Genomic DNA, 10,237 nt, shown 5'->3' with positions numbered 1-10,237 from the left:
GACTGCCTGGAATAAGTATATCACGGACCGTCCGAGGCTCGAGTATAGATTGTCTGGAATAACATAGATCATTCTGGTCAGGAACTTTTTGAAAATACCACATGTACTTCGGACCATCTGGGCCCTCCTTGTGGACCATCAACGACACCTTGATGAACATCGGATAGGAACTATGCCAAATGCACATCTCTACTACAGACTGTTCAAAAGAAAGTCGAGTACCGTTTGACACTATGTGTGGATCGTTCGGCCTGACGTGCGGACCGTCCGCCCGTTGAAGATCAATCCAAACCGAAGGTGTTGGGTTCAGTAAAATGAATTATAGCGTCCACGCGAAGCGTCCGGAGGCACGTCTGAATCGTCGGCGATAGGCTTTATCTGACATATGACAACACATTTAATAATACTAGAGTCATTGATATAGCTGTTATAACTAAGCGTTAAGATCCAGCCATTCATCTTTGCAGGAGCGAACTGTCCGACCGGGCACGCGGATTGTCCGCACATGGCAGAAAGGTGGCAATGGCTAGGAAGCGGTTGGTGTGCCACAAATATATATTTAGCGAGCCTTCCCAAAGCTCCACCTTTCTCTCGAGCAGAACACCCACGCTCTTTGGGAAGTCACACCGCCCACTGTTTTGCCACCTGCAGTGCTGGTAAGGAACTTGTAAGAGCGAGGTAAGACACTTTCATAACTTGTGTTCCACCACCACTCTAAGAGTAGTTGTAGGGTTCACAATGATAGTTTGTTGTCTTTTATCTCTATTTTGCACTAACAATGACATGATCAAATACCCAAACGGACAAGGATAAGGGTCCTAAGACTACTGATGGTGAGTGTGTCTCCTATCTAGAATTGAAGGATGTGCACATTGACTAAAGCCTTTGAGAGCCACACCATTGATATTGATTCTTCTCCCTCAGATTTGATATATCCATCCTTCTCTTCTTTTGATGAAAATATTGCAAATGAGTATAATGAATGGGAAGTATGAATGGATAAGATTTTTGCATGACGTCGTATATGAGATAGGCGAAAAATTAAAATTGTGGCTAGTACTTTAACGAATGATGTGTTAGTTTGGTGGAATAATTTGCATGACTATGAGAAACCACAAATTTGGACAGACGCGAAAGCACTAATGAGACACCAATTTGTTTCTATGGATAATTCTAAAAATAATTTGAGTAATTCTACTAATATCATGCCTTCAGATAAATTTGAGTTGCCTTTGTTACAAGAGGATTGTTTGGTTGTTCCTTGTGATAAAGAAGAGTTGTGTGATGATAATACTATTATTTCTATGCCACAACTAGAGAACAAACTTGATATTGTTGCTTCTGGTCCTATTAGTTGTGCCAAAATTAGAAAATTCAATCCTATAACTAGTGTGCATGATGAGATAAAATTGTTATCTTCTTTAAATACTTTAGGCTATATTAAATTTGATGTTCTATGTAATCTAAATAATTTAGAGGAGAAACTTTCTTTTAGTGCTGATTTGCAGTGGTTATCTAAATATACACATCATATTATTGGAAGATATAATTGGAAAGGAGAATATATGGTACATCGAGTATATATTTGTTCAAACACGAAATCTTCTGTTGTTATGAAACAATATGATCATTTAAAGGGTTGTTGAAAGTCGCCTAGAGGGGGGGTGAATAGGGCGAAACTGAAATTCTCAAAAATAATCACAACTACAAGCCGGGTTAGCGTTAGAAATATAATCAAGTCTGCGAGAGAGGGTGCAAAACAAATCGCAAGCGAATAAGGAATGAGACACGTGGATTTGTTTTACTGAGGTTCGGTTCTCGCAAACCTACTCCCCGTTGAGGTGGTCACAAAGACCGGGTCTCTTTCAACCCTTTCCCTCTGTCAAACGGTCCCTCGGACCGAGTGAGCTTTCTCTTCTCAATCACTTGGAACACAAAGTTCCTACAAGGACCACCACAAGATTGGTGTCTCTTGCCTCAATTACAAGTGAGTTTGATCGCAAGAAAGAATCAAGAAATAAGAAAGCAATCCAAGCGCAAGAGCTCGAAAGAACACAAGCAAATCTCTCTCACTAGTCACTAAAGCTTTGTGTGGAATTTGGGAGAGGATTTGATCTCTTGAGTGTGTCTAGAATTGAATGCCTAGCTCTTGTAAGTGGTTGGAAGTATGAAAACTTGGATGCAATGAATGGTGGGTGGTTGGGGGTATTTATACCCCCAACCACCAAACTAGCCGTTTGGTGGGGCTGATTGTCGTATGGTGCACCGGACAGTCCGGTGCACACCGGACATGTGCGGTGCGCCAGCCACGTCACCAAAACCGTTGGGATTCGACCGTTGGAGTCCTGTCTTCTAGGCCCGCCTGGATGTCCGGTGGCGCACCGGACAGGTACTGTAGAGTGTCCGGTGCGCCAGTATGGGCGTGCCTGACTTCTGCGCGCGCTGGCGCGCATTTAATGCGCTGCAGGTAGCCGTTGGCGCCGAAGTATCCGTTGCTTCGATGGCACACCGGACAGTCCGGTGTACACCGGACATGTCCGGTGAATTATAGCGGACTAGCTGTTGTGAATTCCCGAAGCTGGCGAGTTCTTGAGGCGCCGTTTCTTGGAGCACCGGACACTGTCCGGTGTACACCAGACAGTCCGGTGTACACCGGACAGTCCGGTGAATTATAGCGGAGCGCCTCTGGATTTTCCCGAAGGTGACGAGTTTGAGTTGGAGTCCTCTGGTGCACCGGACACTGTCCGGTGGCACACCGGACAGTCCGGTGCGCCAGACCAGAGGTGCCTTCGGTTGTCCCTTTGCTTTTTGTTGAACCCCATACTTGGTCTTTTTATTGGCTAAGTGTGAACCTTTGGCACCTGTATAACTTGTACACTAGAGCAAACTAGTTAGTCCAATTATTTGTGTTGGGCAATTCAACCACCAAAATCAATTAGGAACTAGGTGTAAGCCTAATTCCCTTTCAATCTCCCCCTTTTTGGTGATTGATGCCAACACAAACCAAAACAAGTATAGAAGTACATAATTGAACTAGCTTGCATAATGTAAGTGCAAAGGTTGCTTGGAATTGAGCCAATATAAATACTTATAAGATATGCATGGATTGTTTCTTTGTTTTTAACATTTTGGACCACGCTTGCACCACATGTTTTGTTTTTGCAAATTCTTTTGTAAATCCTTTTCAAAATCCTTTTGCAAATAGTCAAAGATAAATGAATAAGATTTTGCAAAGCATCGTCAAGATTTGGAATTTTCTCCCCCTGTTTCAAATGCTTTTCTTTTGACTAAACAAAACTCCCCCTTAATGAAATCCTCCTCTTAGTGATCAAGAGGGTTTTGATATTAATTTTGAAGAGGGTATACCAATTTGAAATTATATCACAAGTAAGATACCAATTTGAAAAATACTCTTTGAAAAAACTAAATTTTACAATTGGTGGTGGTGCGGTCCTTTTGCTTTGGGCTCTTACTCTCTCCCCCTTTGGCATGAATCGCCAAAAACGGAATCATTAGAGCCCTTTTATTACTTTCTTCCCCTTTGGTCATAAATAAATGAGTGAGGATTGTACCAAAACGAAGTCCTTTTGCTTTGAACTCTCCCCCTAAAGATGGAGAGATGCTCGGAGCGACGGCGAAGGATGAGTTACGGAGTGGAAGCCTTTGTCTTCGCCGAAGACTCCAATTCCCTTTCAATACACCTAAGACTTGGTTTGAAATAGACTTGAAAACACATTAGTCATAGCATATGAAAGAGACATGATCAAAGGTATATAGAAGAGCTTTGTGTGCAAATCAACAAAAGAAGTTCCTAGAATCAAGAATATTTAGCTCATGCCTAAGTTTGTTCATCAAGTGGCTTGGTAAAGATATCGGCTAATTGATCTTTAGTATTAATGTAAGAAATCTTGATATCTCCCTTTTGTTGGTGATCCCTTTAAAAGTGATACCGAATGGCTATGTGCTTAGTGCGGCTATGCTCAACGGGATTATCCGCCATGCGGATTGCACTCTCATTGTCACATAGAAGAGGAACTTTGGTTAGTTTGTAACCATAGTCCCTAAGGGTTTGCCTCATCCAAAGTAGTTGCGCGCAACAATGTCCTGCGGCAATATACTCGGCTTCGGCGGTAGAAAGAGCAACCGAATTTTGCTTCTTTGAAGCCCAAGACACCAAGGATCTTCCCAAGAACTGGCAAGTCCCCGATGTGCTCTTTCTATTGATTTTACACCCCGCCCAATCGGCATCCGAATAATCAATCAAATTAAAAGTGGATCCCCTAGGATACCAAAGCCCAAACTTAGGAGTATAAACCAAATATCTCAAGATTCGTTTTACGGCCGTAAGGTGAGCTTCCTTAGGGTCGGCTTGGAATCTTGCACACATGCATACGGAAAGCATAATATCCGGTCGAGATGCACATAAATATAGCAAAGAACCTATCATCGACCGGTATACCTTTTGATCGACGGATTTACCTCCCTCGTCGAGGTCGAGATGCCCATTGGTTCCCATGGGTGTCTTGATGGGTTTGGCATCCTTCATCCCAAACTTGCTTAGAATATCTTGAGTATACTTCGTTTGGCTTAGGAAGGTGCCCTCTTGGAGTTGCTTTACTTGAAATCCTAAGAAATACTTCAACTCCCCCATCATAGACATCTCGAATTTTTGTGTCATGATCCTACTAAATTCTTCACATGTAGACTCGTTAGTAGACCCAAATATAATATCATCAACATAAATTTGGCATACAAATAAGTCATTTTCAAGAGTTTTAGTGAATAAAGTAGGATCGGCCTTTCCGACTTTGAAGCCATTATTTATAAGGAAATCTCTAAGGCATTCATACCATGCTCTTGGGGCTTGCTTGAGCCCATAAAGCGCCTTAGAGAGCTTATAAACATGGTTAGGATACTCACTGTCTTCAAAGCCGGGAGGTTGCTCAACATAGACCTCTTCCTTGATTGGTCCATTGAGGAAGGCACTTTTCACGTCCATTTGATAAAGCTTAAAGCCATGGTAAGTAGCATAGGCCAATAATATACGAATTGACTCAAGCCTAGCTACGGGTGCATAGGTTTCACCGAAATCCAAACCTTCGACTTGGGAGTATCCCTTGGCCACAAGTCGAGCTTTGTTCCTTGTCACCACACCATGCTCATCTTGCTTGTTGCGGAAGACCCATTTGGTTCCTACAACATTTTTATTAGGACGTGGAACTAAATGCCATACCTCATTCCTAGTGAAGTTGTTGAGCTCCTCTTGCATCGCCACCACCCAATCCGAATCTTGAAGTGCTTCCTCTATCCTGTGTGGCTCAATAGAGGAAACAAAAGAGTAATGCTCACAAAAATGTGCAACCCGAGATCTAGTGGTTACCCCCTTATGAATGTCGCCGAGGATGGTGTCGACGGGGTGATCTCGTTGGATTGCTTGGTGGACTCTTGGGTGTGGCGGTCTTGGTTCTTCATCCTCCTTGTCTTGATCATTTGCATCTCCCCCTTGATCATTGTCGTCATCTTGAGGTGGCTCATTTGCTTGATCTTCTACTTCATCAACTTGAGCTTCATCCTCATTTTGAGTCGGTGGAGATGCTTGAGTGGAGGAGGATGGTTGATCTTGTGCATTGGGAGGCTCTTCGGATTCCTTAGGACACACATCCCAATGGACATGTTCCTTAGTGCGATGCACGGAGCCTCTTCTTCACCTATCTCATCAAGATCAACTTGCTCTACTTGAGAGCCGTTAGTTTCATCAAACACAACGTCACAAGAAACTTCAACTAGTCCCGAGGACTTGTTAAAGACTCTATATGCCCTTGTGTTTGAATCATATCCTAGTAAAAAGCCTTCTACAGTCTTAGGAGCAAATTTAGATTTTCTACCTCTTTTAACAAGTATAAAGCATTTGCTACCAAAGACTCTAAAATATGAAATATTGGGCTTTTTACGGGTTAGGAGTTCATACGATGTCTTCTTGAGGATTCGGTGAAGATATAACCGGTTGATGGCGTAGCAAGCGGTGTTGACCGCCCGGCCCAAAACCGATCCGAAGTCTTGTACTCATCAAGCATGGTTCTTGCCATGTCCAATAGAGTTCTATTCTTCCTTTCCACTACACCATTTTGTTGTGGCGTGTAGGGAGAGGAGAACTCATGCTTGATGCCCTCCTCCTCAAGGAAGCCTTCAATTTGAGAGTTCTTAAACTCCGTCCCGTTGTCGCTTCTAATTTTCTTGATCCTTAAGCCGAACTCATTTTGAGCCCGTCTCAAGAATCCTTTTAAGGTCTCTTGGGTTTGAGATTTTTCCTGCAAAAAGAATACCCAAGTGAAGCGAGAATAATCATCCACTATTACAAGACAATACTTACTCCCACCGAAGCTTATGTAAGCAATCGGGCCGAATAAATCCATGTGGAGTAACTCAAGCGGCCTGTCGGTCGTCATGATGTTCTTGTGTGGATGATGGGCTCCAACTTGCTTTCCTGCTTGGCATTCGCTACAAACCCTGTCTTTCTCAAAATGAACATTAGTTAGTCCTAAAATGTGCTCTCCCTTTAGAAGCTTATGAAGATTCTTCATCCCAACATGGGCTAGTCGGCGGTGCCAGAGCCAACCCATGTTAGTCTTAGCAATTAAGCAAGTGTCGAGTTCAGCTCTATCAAAATCTACCAAGTATAGCTGACCCTCCAACACTCCCTTAAATGCTATTGAATCATCACTTTTTCTAAAGACAGTGACACCTACATCAGTGAAAAGACAGTTGTAACCCATTTTGCATAATTGAGATACAGAAAGCAAATTGTAATCTAATGAATCTACAAGAAAAACATTGGAAATAGAATGGTCAGGAGATATAGCAATTTTACCCAATCCTTTGACCAAACCTTGGTTTCCATCCCCGAATGTGATCGCTCGTTGGGGATCTTGGTTTTTCTCGTAGGAGGAGAACATTTTCTTCTCCCCAGTCATGTGGTTTGTGCACCCGCTATCGATGATCCAACTTGAGCCCCCGGATGCATAAACCTACAAAACAAGTTTAGTTCTTGACTTTAGGTACCCAAACAAGTCTTGGAGCCCTTGTGTTTGCCCCCAACAAACTTGGCAACTACCTTGCCGGATTTGTTAGTTAAAACATATGATGCATCAAAAGTTTTGAATGAAATGTTATGATCATTTGATGCACTAGGAGTTTTCCTTTTAGGCAACTTAGCACGGGTTGGTTGCCTAGAACTAGATGTCTCACCCTTATACATAAAAGCATGATTTGGGCCAGAGTGAGACTTCCTAGAGTGAATTCTCCTAATTTTGCTCTCGGGATAACCGGCAGGGTACAAAATGTAACCCTCGTTATCCTGAGGCATGGGAGTCTTGCCCTTAACAAAATTAGACAATCTTTTAGGAGGGGCATTAATTTTGACATTGTCTCCCCTTTGGAAGCCAATGCCATCCTTGATGTCAGGGCGTCTCCCATTATAAAGCATACTACGAGCAAATTTAAATTTTTCATTCTCTAAGTTATGCTCGGCAATTTTAGCATCTAATTTTGCTATATGATCATTTTGTTGTTTAATTAAAGCCATGTGATCATGAATAGCATTAATATCAACATCTCTACATCTAGCACAAATAGAAACATGCTCAACAATAGATGTAGAGGGTTTGCAAGATTTTAATTCTATAACCTTAGCATGTAATATGTCATTTTCATTTCTAAGGTTAGAAATAGTAACATTGCAAACATCAAAATCTTTAGCCTTAGCAAGCAATTTCTCATTTTCAATCCTAAGACTAGCAAGAGAAACATTCAACTCATCAATCCTAGCAAGTAAATCAACATTATCATCTCTAGGATTGGAAGTTGAAACATTACAAACATGAGAATCAACCTTAGCAATTAATTTGGCATTTTCATTTCTAAGGTTGCCTATAGTGTCATGGCATGTGCTTAGCTCACTAGATAATTTCTCACATTTTTCTACCTCTAGAGCATAAGCATTCTTAACCTTAACATGCTTTTTATTTTCCTTGATTAGGAAGTCCTCTTGGGAGTCCAAGAGATCATCCTTTTCATGGATGGCACTAATTAGCTCATTTAGTTTTTCCTTTTGTTCCATGTTAAGGTTGGCAAAAAGGGTACGCAAATTATCTTCCTCATCACTAGCATTATCATCACTAGAAGATTCATATTTAGTGGAGGATTTTGATTTAACCTTCTTCCTTTTGCCGTCCTTTGCCATGAGACACTTGTGGCCGACGTTGGGGAAGAGAAGTCCCTTGGTGACGGCGATGTTGGCGGCATCCTCGTCGGAGGAGGAGTCGCTAGAGCTTTCGTCGGAGTCCCACTCCCAACAAACATGGGCATCGCCGCCCCTCTTCTTGTAGTATTTCTTCTTCTCCTTTCTTCTCCCCTTCTTGTCGTCGCCCCTGTCACTGTCACTAGATATAGGACATTTTGCAATAAAATGACCGGGCTTACCACATTTGTAACACACTTTCTTGGAGCGAGGTTTGTAGTCCTTTCCCCTCCTTTGTTTGAGGATTTGGCGGAAGCTCTTGATGACGAGCGCCATTTCCTCATTGTCGAGCTTGGAGGCGTCGATTGGTTGTCTACTTGATGTAGACTCCTCCTCCTTCTCCTCTGTCGCCTTGAATGCGACCGGTTGTGCTTCGGGTGTGGAGGAGGTGCCTTGCTCGATAATTTTCTTTGAGCCTTTAATCATTAGCTCAAAGCTCACAAATTTTCCTATGACTTCCTCGGGAGACATTAGCTTATATCTAGGATCACCTTGAATTAATTGAACTTGTGTAGGGTTAAGGAATACGAGGGATCTAAGAATAACCTTGACCATCTCATGGTCATCCCATTTTTCGCTCCCGAGGTTGCGCACTTGGTTCACCAAGGTCTTCAAGCGGTTGTACATAGCTTGTGGATCCTCCCCTTGGTGAAGCATGAAGCGACTGAGCTCCCCCTCGATCGTTTCCCGCTTGGTGATCTTTGTCACCTCGTCTCCCTCGTGCGCGGTCCTGAGTACGTCCCAAATTTCCTTCGCACTTTTTAACCCTTGCACCTTATTATACTTGAAAGTCGCCTAGAGGGGGGGTGAATAGGGCGAAACTGAAATTCTCAAAAATAATCACAACTACAAGTCGGGTTAGCGTTAGAAATATAATTGAGTCCGCGAGAGAGGGTGCAAAACAAATCGCAAGCGAATAAGGAATGAGACACGTGGATTTGTTTTACCGAGGTTCGGTTCTTGCAAACCTACTCCCCGTTGAGGTGGTCACAAAGACCGGGTCCCTTTCAACCCTTTCCCTCTCTCAAAACGGTCCCTCGGACCGAGTGAGCTTTCCTTCTAAATCACTTGGAACACAAAGTTCCCACAAGGACCACCACAAGATTGGTGTCTCTTGCCTCAATTACAAGTGAGTTTGATCGCAATGAAGAATCAAAGAAAGAAGAAAGCAATCCAAGCGCAAGAGCTCGAAAGAACACAAGCAAATCTCTCTCTCTAATCACTAGGGAGTTGTGTGGAATTTGGAGAGGATTTGATCTCTTTTGTGTGTCTAGAATTGAATGCTAGAGCTCTTGTAAGTAGTTGGGAAGTGGAAAACTTGGATGCTATGAATAGTGGGGTGGTTGGGGTATTTATAGCCCCAACCACCAAACTAGCCGTTTGGTGAGGCTGTCTGTTCGATGGCGCACCGGACAGTCCGGTGCACACCGGACATGTCCGGTGCCCCAGCCACGTCACCAATGCCGTTGGATTCCTACCGTTGGAGTCCTGACTTCTGGGCCCGCCTGGATGTCCGGTGGCGCACCAGACATGTACTGTTGAGTGTCCGGTGCGCCAGTATGGGCACGCCTGACTTCTGCGCGCGCAGCGCGCACATTTAATGTGTCGCAGGTAGCCGTTGGCGCCGAAATAGCCGTTGCTCCGGAGTTGCACCGGACAGTACGGTGTACACCGGACATGTCCGGTGAATTATAGCGGAGCAGCAGCGACGTTTTCCCGAGGCTGGCGAGTTCCGGAGGCCGCTCTTCCTTGGAGCACCGGACACTGTCCGGTGTACACCGGACAGTCCGGTGAATTATAGCGGAGTGCCTCTGGAAATTCCCGAAGGTGGCGAGTTTGAGTTGGAGTCCTCTGGTGCACCGGACACTGTCCGGTGGTGCACCGGACACTGTCCGGTGTACACCGGACAGTCCGGTGCCCCAGACCAGAGGTGCCTTCGGT

Source organism: Zea mays, chromosome 5, assembly GCF_902167145.1.
Source record: "Zea mays cultivar B73 chromosome 5, Zm-B73-REFERENCE-NAM-5.0, whole genome shotgun sequence".
Taxonomy (NCBI): Eukaryota; Viridiplantae; Streptophyta; class Magnoliopsida; order Poales; family Poaceae; genus Zea; species Zea mays.
This window is presented reverse-complemented; position numbering follows the sequence as displayed.